Source organism: Nicotiana tabacum, chromosome 5 (assembly GCF_000715075.1).
Source record: "Nicotiana tabacum cultivar K326 chromosome 5, ASM71507v2, whole genome shotgun sequence".
Classification (NCBI taxonomy): Eukaryota; Viridiplantae; Streptophyta; class Magnoliopsida; order Solanales; family Solanaceae; genus Nicotiana; species Nicotiana tabacum.
This window is the reverse complement of record NC_134084.1, coordinates 27,192,214-27,210,166: the sequence shown is the minus strand read 5'-3', so window position 1 is coordinate 27,210,166 and position 17,953 is coordinate 27,192,214.

Here is a 17,953-nt window from a genome sequence, read left to right as displayed (position 1 = left end):
TATGTTTCCACCTTCTTATCATTTTCCTTGATCTTCTTTCCCCTTGTTTTGATTCGCTTTGTTAGTTCTTACCTTGAAAAGGTCCAACTTTCTTGTTGCGACCTTAATGGCCCCGGCGTGTGTCTTTACAAAAGAATCTGCAAGCATAGCAAACGAGTCAATAGAATTAGGCGGTAAATTGTGATACCATATCATAACATCATTCGATAAAGTCTCCCAGAATATTTTCAGCAAGACGGATTCGATCTCATTATCTTCCAAGTCATTTACTTTGATAGCACACATGTAGAAGGTGATGTGTTCGTTCGGATCAGTTGTCTCGTTATATTTAGGAATCTCGGGCATACAAAACTTCTTTCGGATTGTCTTCGGAGCAGTGCTTGGAGGGAAAGGGTTTTATACAAACTTTTTGGAGTCGAGTACTTTCAATATCGGTGGTGCCCCCGGATTTGGTTGACCCTGGAGTTATATGTTTCCACCTTCTTATCATTTTCCTCGATATTCTTTTCCTCTGTCTCGATTCGCGTTGTTAGTTCTTCGAGCATTTTTATGATAGCAGGATTGGTCTCTGATTACTTCTCATTCACTTTCCTCGAAGACGATTCGACCCTGTGTATGACTTCCTAGGATAGCTCGAGCTCGATCCTGCTCGGTGTATGGTTCTGATTTTGGAGTTGAGCTATTGCTACCTGTTGGGCCTGCAACATTTCGAAGAACACCCTCAGGATGATCCCGGCATGTTCACCGCCGTGTGTTTTCTGAGTAGTTGATCGGTACCCCCGTGGACACTGTTTTTGGGATCGACGACCAAATTTTCATTGATGGCTACATGCAAACTGACGCCGATCAGGTCGGGTCTACAGCAGGGATTCCATCGAAGCCAAGAGGGGGTACAACATTTTCTGGTGCAATGTTCTCATTTTCGTTGTGGTGGCTGAGAACATTGTCAATGTGTTGAGGTGCTGACTGAGAGTTTGACATTTTTTAATCCTGTAATCAAAGACACTTCAAAGAACAAGTGTAAAATAGTGTGTGTTACGAAAATTTGTACCAGACAATCACTATTATTCTTAGCTCCACGGTGGGCGCCAGACTGTTTACTCTAAAAAAGGATAACAATTGAATTTATATTGTGGTTTTAAGGACACATGATTTTACTTGGCACAAATTGAGAAAAATGCAATATTGTTATTGAAATTAACTGCAAATAAAAATAAAGCAAACCAAAAGAAATGTGTAGCTTTGATCTTTGAGTTGGGTTGCCCTCGAACCAAAGAATATTTCACCGGAAAGTATAACAAAGTAACAAAATAATGAGAGCTTAAGAGAAAGAGAGTATATAGCTTTATGTAACGTGAATATCATGATATTTACAAATGATCATCCCCCTTTATATAGTAGGGGAATCCTACTCTTGGCACAATTCTAAATACAGTAAGAAATCACATGATTGGCTAATTAATCGGCCTCTTCTTGATACGTGCCGGGATTTGCACCGTGATCCTAGCCCGATTACGGATAAACTTGTCTTTCTATTATTCGACCCAGTAAGCTTCCATTCGGTCTCGATCTTGGTCGGTCTCGATTTTGGTCTGTCTCGATCTTAATCAGTCTCAGGATCTCGAGCTTAATCGGTCTCAGGGTCTCGAGCTTGACAACCTAACTCTGCACCATAATTTGATATAAATCGAAGTCGATCCTTAACTTATTATGCTTCAGCCTCGATCAGTCGCACAAAAAGTGCAAGCCCGATTTTAACCATATATACCGTGCTATTTTACCAATTAACTTGACCGATCGACTCAAAGAAAGGTCGGGAATCGAGCGTCAAAGAAAGTTGAGCTCTGAAAATGAGCATTCCCCTTGAATTTCCCAGGTCAAAAATGAAGAATTCGAAATCATCAGATGACTAAATTAGAGATTGTAGGATTTTGTAATAAAGCCTTAAGATTAATCTCCCCGATATTCGTCAAATTCCTTTGAGGTAAATAAAAACCATAGGTATAATAACTTCTCTTAATTATTACTCCATACGTCTCATATTATCTGTTATGATTTTCTTGTATACGCCCCTTAAGAAAAATTAATTAAGACATAATTTTAATTATTTTACTTTTACTCATATCTTAATATTTAATCTTTCTTAATTGGTATTTGAACAAAGTTATCCATAATTTGGATGTTTGTAGGTTTCATGAATAACTATTACTAAGGGTAGAAAAGGAAAAGATGACCAATTTTCTTTTAAACTTTTAAAATAATAAATAATTTGATACAATTATTTTTAGTAATCATGACTAATAATATGATACAAATATTTGTGCTCGCAACTCCACGCTGAGTTACTTGCCGGTTAAAAAGCAGCAAACAATAAACTAATCCTATATATGTATTATATATTATATATAACCTAACTTAGAGTCCATTTCTAGAGGTACGACATTAGTTTCACTTTAATCTATCGTAGAGTCTATATTTTTTAAGGGTACTTATACTAGATCTCTAGCAATAAAATACTACTCGATCCTAGTAAAACATATATATATATATATAGAGAGGCATAGAAATACCTAGCTACGATTTTATAGTTAGATACAATAAGGATTAACAATTAGTAGGAAAGATGGGAAAAGGCTTTCGAGGCAATGTATAGATACCTATATTGTAATAAAAATTATAAAAAGAAACTTTTTAGAAAATAACCCTATAAAAAGGTTAAAGGGGCATATATTACATGTATTGCTATATGGAAGATGATCTACACAAAATCTAAGTTATAATGACAACAACTTTTATATACACACATGTAATGTCTACATTAAATCAACGAATACATGATATGTATCTTTATGTATTTCATTATTACTAGTCTCGGCACGTGCATTACACGTATATTTTGAGTGTTATAGTATGCAATGTTGTTAATTGATAGGAATATTATTTTAAAAAACTTCAAATAATTAAGTAAATATGAAAAATTAAGTACAAGTGTAGATCGTCATATGGTGACTTGTTTATCGAAGTTAAGATTATCATTATAAATTTATATATATGCTGCAAAATATTCTCCGCCATTCTTAATCAACTTGATACTTTAACCAAATTGGGAATTACTTTTTTATTTTTTAAGTGACTAAATTTACTTAGTATTATTCTCAAATGTAATGAGATTGACTTAATATATAATCTATACTATTTTTTTTAAATCTTGATACCTAATATGATATCAGCTTGTCTAAGATCTTTTCATCTCGAATGTGGAAGATAAAAACTACTACTTCATTTCTGTTGTGGCATTTGTATCATTGTTTATAAGTAAACTGTTATTCATATAGACAAACTAACACAAAATAATCGCCATAAATTAATTTTATTTGTCAAGTTCTTAAAATTAATTAGATAACAAGTCTACTATTGGCTTTAATTATAGGCCACATTTTTGGAGATCATCACAAGAATCTACCTTAACATTTATGAAGATGTATTTCACGAACATCAAAAAGGATAGAAATTCATTAAAACAAAGATAAGTAGAGTTGGAAAAGTAGAACCTGAATTTCATCACATTTTTCTTGATTCATTAGTTAGATATTGTCGAATCTGCAGAAGTTTGCGACCTCCTTAATTTCTTTTAGAAAATTTCATTGCATTCAGCAAGTATAGAAATCAGGATCCAATTTCCTTGGTTATTCTCTCTTGTAAACTTTTTTTTCCCCTTACTATGCCCATCTAACAAAAAAGGATTTATATTTTTCACTATGATAAATACATAAATAACCATCCATGTTCAGGCTCTTCACCAACCGTTACCCCTAATTTTGACAGAGAATTTAATCAAACAAGAAGCCCGCAACGGACTGCGGAGTTTTTAAAAATTTAGTGCGCCTGCTTCATCATTTATTTTGCTGGCTCGAGTATTTCGGGAAAGAAAATATAATCTGCTAGCCTATTCCCAATTCATTTATGCAATTCGAATGAAACATGAACTATTCTTCAAGTTTGTCATTCACCATCTTAATTCATTGGTATGCATTCATCGATAGAAAACATCGTATTCTCTTTCCTTTTATTTTCTCAAACCGTGCCTGTTCGTAGCGAAGCGTCTTTTCATTTTGGCTGTTGCCTGTTCCTAAGGGTAGTGCTTTTTTTATAATTTAAAAAATAGGGTCAAACTCAGTTTTATCAGGAGTCTTATTTTAAATTACTAAAAATTATGAAGGAAGTAAGTCCTACTAGCCTTAATTCTTAAGTCTACTTCATCCTTCTTCATCATTTGCCTAATTCTGAAAAAATAACATAAACTACGATAAATGTGTTAAAATATAGGCTCTCCAGAATATTTGTCATTCTCTGAGAATAAATTTATTAACCCAACAACTCGACAGAAATGTAAGATGTAAAAATGGTTAATATTGCTATGAATCTTAACGAAAAATACCATCAGAATATAAAAATGACTTGAATTGGAGGAATATATCAGAGAAAGATAATCGTCTCCTTCATCTTTGATACGTAATTCATACCTAAAGTTCTCATTATGCAAAACAAAGTGCAATTTTCTGAAGATTTTTCTTCCGTTTATCTTCAGATGTGTTACACTGAGGACATATAACCTTAAGTATTTTTTGGTTAAAAAGTTTATATTTTACTTTCAAAGTTAAAAAATTTATATAACAAATAGTAATAGATACTGTGAGAAATATTTTGTGTTGGTAATGGCCATTGGCCATTGATGGCCGTTACGTGGCACAGAAAATGCACAAGAAAGTACAGTCGATCTGTTGAGTCACCGTTAAGAGCATAACAGAGATTTTCAAGACCAAGTATTTTTAATATTATTATTTAAAACCAGGTGCAGAATATATGGTAGTTAACTATAGTAAGGTATTTGTTTGTCCAAAACATAATGAAACCTTTTTGATTAAATCAATTAACGAAGATGAAGAGGTAAATCTCAGCCAAGTATAATAAAATCTAGATTAAATGATGCAAGAGATGAACAAGGTGAATAATGCTTCCTAGTATATCGGAACCAAATGATTAAGCGTAAATATGATAACTTCAAATATAGAAAAATATTGCAATGGATGCGATTTAGCTAAGATAAAAGATGATGTATGGATCTCAGAATTGTAGTAAGCAAAGTTGTCTTTTTTGTATTCACTTTCTCCTCATCTTCTACAAAATGTTCTCCCCCTATTTATAAGGGACAATCCCCCTTTAAACCCTAAAAAGGTATAACATAAAGAATATTCGAAAAGCATATTCTTACTGTCTCCTGCTACGCTTACACTACTGCAGACGTCGTACGCTCGTTAACCACTGTCGGTCGTCACCCTTTATAACGACCAAAGGACGCTACATCGTAAGGACCTCGTTCCTCTCCTTACTCAGTAGTGGCCGTGGTCGTCCAAATTTGGACCTATATAGTTAGTCCCTCCGCTTGTCGAGGTTGCGGCCTAGTGCGTCCTTGATAAGCGGACATCGCCTATACCTGCGGAGAAATTTGGCTTGCGAATCATGACGGTTTGGCCAACAACGGAAGAGTAATGGGCTTCACGATTCCCTCGGTGGTGTGTCCTATTGGGAAATGACGTCACTTCCACGTGCGTCATCATTACGCTTCTTCCCGAGACAGAGACTGATGGTTTGTCGCTTTGGTTTTTTGGTGCCATTGGTAGCCTTCTGTTTCGATTCTGGCGCTACCCAACCTTATAAATAGGTGAAGGATTTATTTTTTCAAAAACTCTCGGCCATTTCTTCTTTGGTTATTCCTTCTCATATATTCAGCTTTTGCTCTTGCGATTTCTTTTCTTCCTTTCTTCCGTTCACCGTTCTTGATTTTTTTTTGTTTTATTTACACATCTTCTGCCATAGACATGTCTAGAACACATCGGTCACATGAGGGGATTTCTGACGCCATCCCGTTATCCATGGCGCCTCCTTCTGGTGGCGAGGACATGATGGTGGAGGAATGGGACGGTTTTCCCATTGTGGATGAGTTACTGCCGAGACACCCCATGTCTCAAAGTGACTTCCTTAAAGAACCTGCTCCTACTCCCGCTCCGGTAGTATCTGAAACTGAGCAGGCCCATATAGATGCCCTCCGTACTAAGTACAACATTCCCCTTCATGTTGAGATGATTCCGGAGGGGAGGGACTTCGTGGAGGTCCATAGATCGGGGTGTTGTGCTTTTTATGAATACCCCTTTATGGTTGGTCATTCCTTCCCCCTTCTCCCGTTAGCAGGAGAATTCTTTCAATTTTATCAGGTTTACCCGGCACAGTTTTCTCCGTACACGTACAAAATACTCTTGGTGTTGACAAAATACGCGGAGTTGGAGGGGTGCGAAGTTAACATTCACCATCTCTTGCACTTGTTTTCCCTTAGTTTTCACAGGGGTACTATGGTGCATTTGAGGCACCGTGGGACCAAAGGGCTGGTGGTCGGAACTAACGACCGGGTGAGCCGCAAATTTTGGCATAAGTATTTCTTGGTCAGGACTGACCACATTGTGTCAGACCCCGCTGGATTCCCAGAGTGGTGGAATGATAATCGTAGGTGTCGTAACTTGTTTACTCTTTTTTTTGTTCAACTTAATATTTATATGCAGCTTTCTTTTGCAATTATGGGGCGTACACCCCGTCCCATCGCTGGTATAAGGGACTAGGTAGCCTGTTTACTGCTTCACGCAGTGAAGACTCAAGACTGGCCCGCTTTTGTGAAACGTTTTGGGCCGAAGGTTTCATCCGGTAAGTGTTATCCTCTGTACCGCTCTTCGGTTGTTTGCCATTGTCTATTGATACGACTCTTTGCGATGATAGGTCGTGGAGCTTTTAGGCAGAGTGCCCCAGTCCCTGCATTTTGCCAGGCCGACGCCTCGACGGGAATGCAATTTACTTTGGAGGAGTCCGTCCGAGAAGGTCATGCTCAGCCGGTACAAGTGAGAGACTCCTCTCGGGATATGGTTGTGAGGGAAAAGATCTCCTCTTTACCAGTCTATCATCTCGTGGATGTGTCCTCTAATGGGGACGAACCTTCGTTGAGAAAAAAGAGAAGGATAGATCTCAGGAAAAGCATGGCCATTAATACTGGTAAAAATGGGACAGGTGCGTCAGGGATGGCACCTATGCCTGCATTTATGGCGGACGCCATCTTGGCAGGGAGGTCTCCCCAAACAGAAGGAGTATACCAAGGAGGAGGGTCTATGCGCTCCGCTGAGGGTGGCACATCATCTGCTATCGGAGAGGGCTTACGCGCCGAGGGCGACGGCTCGAGTTCGAATGTCTACCCAGGGGATGTTCGCGAATTTTTGGAGCGTCACACTCGTGTAGAAGTCAGAACGGAGGGTTCTGATTGACACATAGTCGTACCTGAGGACTACGACTTGTTGTCAAACTGTGATCAGGTGGCGTCCATTTTTGCCCCTTTATTTGCTGCTCCTGCAAGCAAGACGCTTAGAGCGATGAGTGATGCAGAGTTTCATAGAGCATTTCTGGCATGGCTCTACGGGTAAGTGCCTCTCTTTTCTTTTCGTCGTTGGATCTGTTTTACTGTTCTTGGCCAATCTATGGGAAAGGGGGAGGAGGATCGTGTATTGGAAGATGTCCTCTAAGTATCAAGAATACCGCACTAAGCATCGTACGATGGCCGACATCTTCACTCAGGATCGCGACTTTTAGCTATTTCACGATGGGCTTAAGTATAGGGAGGATGAATTGGCGCGTAAGGTCGAAGAATTGAAAGAGCGAGACGAGGATCTTATGAAGGCCATTGCCCGTTGTAGTGAGCTTGAGGTGGCACTTAAGGTCATGGAAGATGAGCTTGAGCTAAATAAGGGAGTGATGGCCGAAAATGTCAACCTCTAGGCAAAGGTGTCCAATTTGACTGCCGAACTGGACACGAAGGCGGAGGAGGTCGTTGACCTTAAGAGTGAATTGAGTGCAACTGTTGATGGATTTATCCACGTGGAAAAGGATAGGGAAATTGTCGTCTCTGAGGCAATAACTTTAGAAAATGCCCTCCGTGTTTGTAGATTTGAGCGAGATAAGGAGGTGGAGGCGTCTGCGTTTAAGGTATCGGGACTTGAGGGGCATATTCAAGATTTGGAGGCGAAAATTTCCGCATTAAATGAGCAGGTGGCTTTTTTGAAAACGGAGGATGTGCGACGTCAGTTGCAGCCCTCTACATCCCATACTTCGGCTGATCCTGTCATGCCTCGCCATTTGTATGAGTTGTGGGTTCACGCTGAAGCCCGGCTCGATGTGTATAAGGCTCTTTATGTTGACGGGAGTGCGTCCAAGATAGAGCTTCAGGATGTGCGTACCAAGGCCCGCACAACTCGTGAGTAATGCGGGTATGACCTTATCACGCCTAGCGGAGATGATATTAGTTTTGGTGATGCGGACAAACTTGCCTCTGATTCTTGGTACGAGGAGGTGTATGCCACAGGGAATGATATGGCGTAGTATTCGGTTGTATTTACTTTTGCTTCGCCATTTTTGTGAGGGCGTCTTTAAGCCCTTTGTAAAAACAAATATTTGTAATATATTTGCTGTAATGAAAATTGTTTTTGTCGTGTACCTCTGAGTTGTTGTTTCCTTTTTCCAGTTTGTTTGACGATGACTTTTGTCGTAGTCATGTTATTTAGAATCTTTGTTGAATTGTTAAACCCATTGTGTTGTGAGTTTAATTGAACTCTTTTCGTTAGCAACAGCCTTGGTTGTAGGGATATTACTTTCAAGCTGGTGTCGAAGTAGTATCCCGTCGTAGTTTACCAATGTCGAACTCTTTCCTTCGATGATGGCCTTAGCCATCAGGATGTTACTTTCGAGCTGGTGCTGAAGTGGTATCCCGTCGTGGTTCGAGTGAAGTCGAACTCTTTTCTTAGACGATGGCCTTAGCCATTGGGATGTTACTTTCGAGTTGGTGCCGAAGTAGTATCCTGTCATGGTTTGAATGAAGTCGAACTCTTTTCTTTGACGATGGCCTTATCCATTGGGGTGTTACTTTCGAGTTGGTGCCGAAGTAGTATCCCGTCGTGGTTCTAATGAAGTCGAACTCTTTTCTTGGATGATGGCCTTAGCCATTGGGATGTTACTTTCGAGCTGGTGTCGAAGTAGTATCCTATCGTGGTTCGAGTGAAGTCGAACTCTTTTCTTTGACGATGGCCTTAGCCATTGGGATGTTACTTTTGAGCTGGTGCCAAATTAGTATTCTGTCGTGGTTCAAGTAAAGTTGAACTCTTTTATTTGATGATGGCCTTAGCCATTGGGATGTTACTTTCGAGCTGGTGCCGAAGTAGTATTCCGTCGTGAGGGTGGCGTTCTATTTTATTTGCTAGAGTGTTGTATATGTCGGTTTTATTCATTCATTGGAGACACGTGTTGATTTCGTATACATAATGGAGTGATTTTATTCATTTGTCGGAGATACATGTCGACTTCATTCGTACAATGGCGGTACATGTCGCTTTCGTACATACAATGGAGATTCTTTATATCTAGTCCCTTTATTGCTTGGCCTGTATATGTCATCGGTAGGCAAGGCAATGAACAACACTTTGAACCTCGAGACGTCCCCATCGTCGCCTTATTAAAAACCTCCCCGAGAAAACCCGATTGGGACAAAACCCGGGTGAGGGAAAAAGAGTACGACTTAGGTGGTGTCTTTTTTCAGAAGTGGAAGTACTTGAGGTGGGTGACATTCCAGTTATTTTGTAGTAGTTTTCCTTCTATTGTCTCTAATTGGAACGCTTCTTTTCTCACTGCTGCTGTGATTTTATATGGCCCGTCCAAGTTTGTTCCCAATTTCCCTTCATTCGGATCTTTTGTTGCTTGTGTTTTGGCTTTTAGAATGTAGTCCCCGACTCTCAGTGGTCGTACTTTGGTCGTTTTGTTATAGTACCTTTCTGCTTGTCATTTTTGGGCCACCATCCTTATGTGTGCCATATCCCTTCGTTCTTCAACCTCATCCAGGTCTTGTAATCTGCTTTCGTCATTTCTTGGTCCATTCTCATTGGAGTATCTCAGGCTAGGTTCCCCGACCTTAACGGGTATAACTGCGTCAGTGTCGTAGACCAGTGAATACGGTGTCTCACCCGTGCTGATTTTCGGCATTGTGCGATAGGCCCATAATACCTCTATTAGCAGTTCTGGCCATAGCCCTTTGGTGTCCTCGAGATTTTTCTTTAATATGTTCAATATTGTCTTATTGGAGGATTCCTCTTGACCTTTGCTGGCAGGGTGATATGGCGTGGAGAGTATCTGCTTGATGTGCCATTATTTGAAAAACTCATTCGTCTTTTTCCCGATGAACAGGGGTCCGTTGTCGCAACTAATTTCTTTAGGGATGCCGAACCGGCATATGATGTTTTTCAGATGAACGCGATGACTTCGTGTTCGCGTATTTGAGCGAACGCACCTGCTTCCACCCATTTGGAAAAGTAATCAGTTAAAACCAAAAGGAAGCGTACCTTACCTCTCCCTGCTGGGAGGGGTCCGACGATATCCATCCCTTATTTTATAAACGGCCATGGAGAAGTGACAGAATGCAGGAGTTCCCCCGCCTGATGTATCATAGGGGTGTATTTTTTGCATTGCTTACATTTCTTGACATAATCTGCGGCCTCTTTTTTCATAGTGGGCCAGTAGTACCCTGCACGAATAAGACATCTAACGAGGGACCGGTTGCCTGTATGGGCACCGCAGTGGCCTTCATGTACCTCTTCGAGCACGCGCCTTGTCTGATTTGGTCCAAGGCATTTGGCCAAAGAACCGCTGAACGTCCTTTTGTAAAGGTCGTGGTTTATGAGGTTGTACCTGGCCGCTTGTATTCAGAGCTTTTTGGCTTCTTTTTTATCTTGTGGGAGTGCTCCCTCCTGCAAATATGATATAACGTGATTGCGCCAGTCCCAAGTTAAATTTATAGAATGTACCCTGACTTGGTCTATTGATGAGTGAAGGAGGTGACCACGTTCTCCTTGGTGATATTTTTAGTTGCTGCTACCAGCTTGACGAGACCGTCCGCTTCGATGTTTTGTGCTCGCGGTATTTGGTCGAGTCGGCATTGATCGAATTCTGGCAGCAGCTTGTGGATTTCGGTCTGGTATTTCTGCAACCTCTACTCCTTAACCTGGAAAATCCTAGTAACTTGGTTTATGACAAGTTGAGAGTTGCAGCGGAGTATGACTCGTCGAACACCATACTTGAGGGCCAACTTCAGTCCTGCAATTATGACCTCGTACTCGGCCTCATTGTTAGTCATTCCAGGGCATCGTATAGATTGGCGAATTACTTCGCCCGTTGGGACTTCGAGTACGAGTACCAGTCCGGATCCCGACACGTTGGACGCACCATCGATGTAGAGGACCTAGAGGTTGGGTAATATTGCGAAATGCTTCTTGCTCAACTTCGGGTAATATTTTTGCACTGAAGTCGGCAATGAAATCTACGAGCACTTGGGACTTTATTGCAGTTCGCGGTTAATATGTTATATCGTGCTCGCTCAATTTATAGCCCATTTGGCCAACCTACCTGATAATTCGGGTTTGTTCATATGCTCCTGAGAGGAAAGGTTGTCACCACCTTTATGGGGTGGCACTGAAAATATGGTCTGAGCTTTCGTGAAGCTATGACTAATGCTAGAGCCAGTTTTTCAAGGTGGAGGTACCTTGTTTTGGCGTCGATTAAAGTCTTGCTGATATAGTAAATTGGAGATTACGTACCTTTATTTTCTCAGACTAGAACTGCACTTACCGTGACTTCGTAGACAGCTAGGTAGACTAGGAGGCACTCGCCTGGATCTGCTTTGGCGAGTACGGGTGGTAAGGACAAGTATGCTTTCAATTTCCTTAGGGCGTTGACACATTCTGAATTCCACTGAAGTCCATTTTCCTTCCTTAATACATTAAAAAATTTATGGCATCTATCTAATGATCGTGAGATGAATCTCGACAGGGTAGCTATCCGTCCTGTCAATTTTTGTACCTGCTTTTTACTGGTCAATGTTTTGGGTATTCCTTCGATGGACTTAATCTGTTCTAGGTTGACCTCGATGCCTCTTTGTGATACCAAGAAACTGAGGAATTTACCCGAGGTTATGCCGAAGGCACATTTTTCGGGGTTTAGTTTCCGTCTGAATATGTCGAAGGCTTCCTTCAGATGATCGATATGATCTTTTTCCCTTTTTGACTTAACCAGCATGTCGTCTATGTAGACTTCCATTGTTTTACCGAGTTGGTCTTTGAACATCTTGGTGACCAACCTCTGGTACGTCACCCCTACATTCTTTAGTCCGAACGACATGACCTTATATTAGTACGTTCCTTGGTGAGTGATGAAAGTGGTTTTCTTCTGGTCTTCTTCTTCCGTGAGGATCTGGTTGTAACCCGAGTAGTCATCTAAAAAGCTTAGCGACTTGTGTCCTGCCGTTGCGTCGATGAGCTGGTCGATGTGTGGCAATAGAAAGGAGTCTTTTGGGAATGCCTTGTTTAGGTCTGTGAAATCTATGCACATCCTCCACTTTCCATTTTTCTTCTCTACCATGACCACATTGGCGACCCACTAGGGATATTTTAACTCTCGGACGGAGCCATTTGCGAGCAACTTATCGATTTTTTCGCTGACGGCTTCGTTGATTGCGGCATTGAACTACCTTCTTATTTGCCTTATTGGCGGGTATAAGGGATCGACATTTAATTTGTGTGTGGCGATATCTTTTGGGATTCCTGTCATATCCGCATAGGAGAAGAAAAACAGATCGGCATTGTTAGTCAAGAATTTATGAAACTTACCTGGTTCCGAGAGGTTATAACTGACATAAGACTTTTTTATACTGTCATTTCCATCTAGTATGACGGGATAAAGATCCTCTATCATCAATTCGGATGCTTCCACGATGTCTGGGTCCTTGATAATGTTTGTCCGTACGTTAAGTTTGGATCCCGACATCGCTGATTGCTATGCTCCCGCATTTGCCCCTTTTAGTTGTTGGGTATGGGCGCAATCCTGGGCGATGCGATAACATTCTTGTATGGTACATTGCTCGCCTCGGATGTTGAATACCCCCCATGGAGTAGGAAACTTTATCACTTGATAGAGACTGGACGGGACCGCTCGCATGACATGTATCCACGGACGCCCTATGATGGCATTGTAGGTTGTTTCTTGGTTCATGGTGTGAAACGTCATTTCTAGGGTGAATCCTCCGGCTAGGATGGGTAGCACTATCTCTCTAGAAGTCCACTCAACTGCATTATTAAAACCTGTTAGCGTTATGCAGCGTGGTATTATTTTGTCTTCGAGTCTCATCTGTACGAGGACTCAAGGATGGATAATACACGCGCCACTCCCGTCATCTACCATTATTCTTTTTGCATCACTATCTACAATACGTAAAGTGATAACAAGAGCATCATAGTGAGGGAAAGACAAACCATTGGCATCTGACTTATCGAAGATGATACTATCTTCGAGGTCATCATACCGTTCATGGGTGATCGATCGTTTGAGTTTATATATGGTGGTGAACTTGACATGATTGATTGTTGCGCCATCTCCCCCACCGATGATCATTTGTATAGTGCGAGTGGGAGAAGGCGGTTTTGGAGGTCCCTCGGGCTATTCGCATCCGCGGGCGAAGTTAGCCCGTCCTCGATCACTAAGCAATTCTTTCAGGTATCCCTGATTTACCATTCGCACTACCTCCTGTCACAATCCTATGCAATCTTCAGTTTTGTGATAGCTTTCTTGGTGAAATTCACAGAAAGCATTTGACTTTCGAGTGTTGGGGTCGGACCTCATCTTTTACGGCCATTATACCTTTGTACCGAGTTTCTCTAGTGCGTACACTATTTCTGAAGGAGAAACACAGAAATTGTGAGCAGATAGGAGCAGAGGCATACCTTTCTTATGTCTATATGGCATTGTATGTTGAGAAGGAGTATCTGTGTGCCGCGGTGGAGGCGGGACAGATGTCCTAACATAGGGCTGATACCTTTCTCGGCCGAGATGGGGCCCCGACTGATCTCTTCGACCGTCGTTGCGATGATCTTTCCTTGGTTCAGTTTTAACTGACGTCAACCATTTGGTCAAACCGTTGAAGTCATCCTCATCGGCTCTTACCTCGGCGCAGTAGGCATTATGGATTATTCCCAAGTGGTTGGAAGGTATTTCATGAGCTTGCTTAGCAATTTTCTGGTAGCTTTCGACCCGTTCCTGTTTAGTCCGTTCTGGAAGGCTGCTACTGTCATGCCCTCTGACATTCTGCAATCTCATTCTCACCCTATTGAAGCGAGTTAAGAAGTCTCTGAGTCTTTCGCCATGCATCTGTCTTACGGCAAATATGTCGTTTAGCTTGGCTTCTGCCTTTTTGGCTCCTGCATGGGCGGTGACAAATTTGTCTGCCATTTCCTTGAATGTTGTTATCAAATGTGACGGTAGTTGAGAGTACCTTGTCAGGGCTCCCCTTATTAGGGTGTCGCCAAATTTTTTCAATAGCACCGATGGTACCTACTCTTTTGAGTGATCATTACCTTTTATGGCTGTGATGTAGTGGATGATATGATCTTCTAGGTCGGTAGTGCTATCATATATCTTTAGGTAGGATGGCATTTTGAAGGTCTTTGGAATGGCGTAGGGGGCCGCTTCTTCATTGTATGGTTGCTCGATGAATCGACCGATATCCCGTTTTGGCAACAACTTTGGAGCGCCTGGTATTTTGTCAACCCTCTCTTGGTGTTCATTCATTTGGTCACGGAGTGCCTTATTCTCATTTTCCATCTCCTCCATTTTCTTTAAAACGGATACAAGCGTATCATTACCTGCATCATTAGACCCATGAGTGTTACCTGTACAGGGGGGCATCTTGCTCATCAGCAGTTATCGTGACATCTGCATGTGCAACATTAATGTTATCCCTTTGGGTGGGTTTATCAAGTATTTTGTTCAGAGTATTCGTTAGCCATTCTTTCAGCAGTCTTCTTACTGCCGGTGGTGCCTCTCCTATTGTAGATGTGAAGGCTTCCTTCTCGTGCGAAGTAGTTACACTTTCGTGCGGGGGAGGTGAAGCGTCTCCCCTGGGTGTGGTGTTCAGTGTCCCATTTTTGTTATCTTCCCTGCTGTTTTCATTGATGGTGTTCAGGAGGTTGGTTGTGATGCCTACTATTTCTTTTTGCCTTGCATCTCCTTTCCCTTCCATTGTTAATTTGTGCAAAGCTAGGAAGAGGTGATTATCCCTTTCAAGGGTTTAGATGAGACTAAAATCTTAGCTAAAGAAATCCCTACAAATGACGCCAAATTGTTTGACCAAAAGATATTGAAATATTTTTTATTAAATCAATTAATGAAGATGAAGAGGTAAATCTCAGCCAAGTATAATAAAATCTAGATTAAATTATGCAAGAGATGAACAAGGTGAATAATGCTTCCTAGTATGTCGGAACCAAATGATTAAGCGTAAATATGACAACTTCAAATGCAGAAAAATATTGCAATGGATGCGATTTAGCCAAGATAAAAGATGATGTATGGATCTCAGAATTGTAGTAAGCAAAGTTGTCTTTTTTGTATTCACTTTCTCCTCATCTTCTACAAAATGTTCTCCCCCTATTTATAAGGGACAATCCCCTTTTAAACCCTAAAAAGGTATAACATAAAGAATATTCGAAAAGCATATTCTTACTGTCTCCTGCTACGCTTACACTACTGCAGACGTCATAAGCTCGCTAACCACTGTCAGTTGTCATCTTTTATAACAACCAAAGGACGCTACATCGTAATGACCTCGTTCCTCGCCGTACTCATTAGTGGCCGTGGTCGTCCAAATTTGGACCTATATAGTATTAATAATTGTAGTTAAATAAAATTACATATGTTATTTGTTTATTGACCGGGCGGGGACGGTCACACACTCAACGAAGCGTATCACGCGATATTTCTTTCTTAGAAAATTTTACTAAATATATATACTAATAAGAAATAGATAAGTAGGAAAAAATGATATCACTTGACATAGATTGTCTCCTAACATGTTGGTAATATGGTTGATTTTGACCTAAGAGATTGGAGGTTTGAAGCTCAACTAACATGTATTTTTGCAAATATTTGAGAGTCTTTGTGGTCAAAATTTTTGATTAAAATTGAACTCAAGACATTTTCTATCTTAAGACCCAACAAAATCAATGGACTAAGACTATCTTGTCTTAAAGTATGATAATTAAAATTATTTATTTCCGCTCTTCTATGAATTTTAATACCACTTGTAAAAATTCCTACTTATGCCCCTATGATCGGGTATAAATATCAGGTGCAGGAAAAATTTTACCGCACAAGAGTTAAGTAGACATAATTCTCCATGAACATAGGCTAGTAGTAGCTAGTTAGTTGTACTAATGTGATTATTTTTTTAAAAAAAAACTTTTACGTAATTTGTTAGTAGTAATAAACTGTAGCAGCTAAAAGCTGTGCTGGCATATTTAAACAAAGATGACTGAGATGATTCTGGAAACAAGTTATTCAGCCGACTGTACTACCAAAGCAACTTGCTAGCTTTAGTTCTTTTATATGAAATCTCGGAGATCATCAAGCTTTAATTTTTGTTTAATTTCTTGAAGTAAATTCATTTATTAATTATACCTTAAGGGATCGTTTGGTATGAGGTATAAGTAGATATAGTATTGGTATAAAAATTTAATACCACTTTAATACTTTGTTTGGTTAGCAAACCTGGTATATGTTGTCACACCTCCTTTTTGCGCGCCCCGCCCCCGAAGGGTTAAGTGCGCGGGTGGAGTTTTTCCAATCTAAGTGACAATATTCGAAATGAGATTATTTATTTAATTCAGAGTCGCCACTTGGGAAAGGTTTGGCTTTTGGTGTCCCAAGTCACCGGTTTATCTTGAATCCCATATCGAGGAAATTTTCGACTTTTCCGAATGAAGTCTGCGAACCAGAAATTCTAAGTAAGGAATTCTGTTGACCCGAGGGAAGGTGTTAGGCACCCTCGAATCCTGTGGTTCTAGCACGGTCGCTTAAATTGTTATAATGGCTAAATATCTGATTTAAATACATGTTGTGACTTATGTGCTTTTATTAAGTTTAAACCGCTTTTATTATTATCACTTATTTTTATAGAATTGCAACGTCGTGAAAATGCATCTCGAACCACGTCACAATCAATGCGCCCGTGATCGTCAACACATTTGGACTTCGTTGAGATTTGGATTGGGTCACATCAATGTGCACCCGAATTTAAGAATATAATTTACTTAAATCGTGCCTGAAGAGTCTAGCGCGTTATTATTTAGTGGAAGGCCATGAGATTCACTAAACGGCCTAGCCTGAATTCTAAAATATTTGTTATGGTTATTTATTGAGGGCCCCGCAATTTGCATTTTTATTTGGCGAGGCTCGTCTCATTATTTTAGAAGGGTATCCTACAGTGACTACATTTCTACTACGTTTGTCTCTAAAAAAAGAAAGATGATACCGAACTTACTTGTTTGAACAAATACAGACTGACTCTTTATTATGTTTGCCAAACCTAAATTTGTTTGATTACCTGATTGATTGTTTATGAGGTGAGAGTTACCTCATGCTTTGTCTTCATCGAGTGAATACGCTTATTAATTTGCTAAGTGAGATTGCAAGCAAACATATACTGAGTTATATTTAACGACCTCCAAGTTTTATTTTTAAACTCGAACCTATTTGAACTTGATAAACGAAATTGGCTGTTTATTAGGAGAATTACTACTAATTGAATTCAATACGACTATTAGTTTTCTTCAACAGTCATCGCATCATTCGAAACAAGGAATCTATACCGAGACCCAATATCGAACCTATATCGGAACAAATATTCTGACAGGAGAGCTGGCATTCGTAGCCAGACTCTTAATGTGACTGCATGAGAGTTTGTTTGGGATACATTTATCCCAGACCTAGTACCACA